The following is a 2,589-nucleotide window of genomic DNA, read 5'->3' on the forward strand; positions in this document are numbered from 1 at the left end:
GATAGATAGATAGATAGATAGATAGATAGATAGATAGATAGATAGATAGATAGATAGATAGATAGATAGATAGATAGATAGATAGATAGATAGAAGGTCAAGGTCAAGGCGTCTTTATTGTCTTCACATTGGTACATGAGGTGGAACAAAACTGTGTACACAGGGTCCCAGTTACATCCAACAAAAATGCAAATTGTAAAGAAAAACAGTAGTAATATCTAAGATTTGAACTAAGAAATATGTCAAACTAAGAATATACTAAGCACTAGTAGTACAAAACAGTGCGCCAAACAACAGCAGCACGAACATGAGTCTGTGTGAGCAGATGAGGACGAATGAAGACCTAATTAAAGTTAAAGTAAATACAAAATTTGTTTTTAAATTAAAATTTTTACGTCACAATTATATATCCAACAAAATGACTTAATATTTAAACAAACATTAAATGTATGCTTTAATACTTTGAAGTGGGATACATAATTATTTTAAAATTTCTAAAATTAAAAGGAATACTCACATAAAACTGTCGAGTTCAGGGATAAGTTTTGGGGGGTCAAATTGGTAAGAAACATGTATTTTTTCCCCTTTTTTTACATGATTGTGTTCTTTTTTTTAGCCCTAAAATGTAAACATTTTAATGACTTTTAGAATTCATTACATTCATTTTTGTTCTTTTTGGCCCATGAGCCACCAGTTGATAATCACTGTTGTAGCAGGTTTTGCGGCTCCAAGCACATTTTGTTTAGTAAGTGAAGGGTAGAAATTCTCTTTTGATTTAAAAGTTTGCAGACCACAATGTACTAGGTAATAAAGCTTACTAATTATTTAAGAAGAAGAGAGGAAGTGATTTGGAAACGGCTTGTTAAATTTAGGTTTACAATTGCTCCAAAGGAAAAAAAAAATCAACACAAGTTAAAACTGAAGGCCTAGCATTCCTTGAAAGAATGCATGCCTGTCACATTCTTGCTATTTTTTTTACTAGATCATCTTGAATAAATGACATTAAGAGCTATGGTATGGCCATTTTAGTTTAGGTCAATTAGCTGTAGTAACCCTCTTGGATTAGATTGACTCCAAAACTTGTATTACTTATAGCTCTATGTAAATTGGGGTTCAATGTCAGACACAAACACACTTTTAGCTCGTTTGTTAAAATCGACCAAGTTACAGCCATTGTTGTATGGCTTAGCTGTGGCAGCCATCTTAAATCAAACTGACTCCAACATTTTTGGACTATAAAGCGCACCGGATTATAAAGTGGATCAAGTGAAACATAACAGTCAGATAAGTAAAACTTTATTCAACTCATTCACAATAACAATGTTCAAATGTACCACATAAAATCGGTTCAAGGTCAGTAAGCGTTACCAGAATTAATACATAAGGAGCTCAGAATTATGAGGCTCACTGTCGATTTTTGAGAAAATTAAAGGATTTTTGAGTGCACCTTATAGTCCGAAAAATATGGTAAATTGTAGATGCACATCCAGTGATTCTGAAAGTCTCATTAAAACCTGTTCAGTGACTTGTGATACTTTTTGCCATCTGTACCAACAAATACACAGATGTGGGTAAAAACATTATCACTCTGCCTTCAGAGATAAAAATACTTTAAATTAATTTTGTACCATAATAAGTCTTTTTCCCATAAGGGAGAAAATTCAAGCCTCCCTATACTGTGACTGTAATTCCACAGATTATTTTCAGTTTTGCATCACTGGGGTTTAGTATCATGACTTGCACTAAAGCAGATTAGACATCCCCAGGGGGTGGGGGGTGTTTGCACTGACATAACTGATATAAATTCATGTGTGCAGTCCCCTCTGACTCTGCAGCTTTGCTGAGCTTCAAGGTGTGCTGCTTCTGAGACCCTACAGGCTGAAGATATATATAAAATAACCTTTCGGCTGTGTTTTGACAGGTGTAGGATTAGATCAGACCGTTCAAAACTGAACCGCATCATGAATTTATACCTCGCGCCAAGTTTTTAATACGTAGCGTTCATACTGGAAACCTCCACATGCATGCTGAACAGTCTGGTCTTCAGTGTGTTTCTGAAAGAAGCCACTTTTCCCCCGATGATGTGCTGAGAAGAAGTAAAGAAAAATTTGAATGCCTGAAGCCGGTGAATGGCAAAAGACAGTAAAATGTTTTTATTTAGTTTCAAGTTTCAGTAAGTTAAATTTAGGGCATTTAGGATCTTTTACCATTATGATTCAAATTATTTTAAAACAAAATAGAGTTCTAAAATTATACAAAAACAACTGGACTTTATTTGTAACAGAAGACGTTTCGCTCCTCATCCGAGGAGCTTTCTCAATTCAAAGAGTTCAAATAAATTCAATAATAAATAAATAAATTCAAATAAAGTCCAGTTGTTTTTGTATTGAACGCTTTTTGAATTCATCATGTCCTGGATGACTGAGAATCTTCACCAGCATAGTTACTGCAAATGTTACACAGGCAGGGGAACAAGCATGGCACAAATTCTGATCATAAATATTTTGTGTTTGTACATCAGTTTTGAAATCTTGTAAACTAAATGTGTTATTTGTGCATGTGTAGATAGGAATTTGTGTGTGCAAAAAA

This window comes from Nematolebias whitei, chromosome 12 (assembly GCF_014905685.2).
Source record: "Nematolebias whitei isolate Nwh7 chromosome 12, NemWhi1, whole genome shotgun sequence".
Taxonomy (NCBI): Eukaryota; Metazoa; Chordata; class Actinopteri; order Cyprinodontiformes; family Rivulidae; genus Nematolebias; species Nematolebias whitei.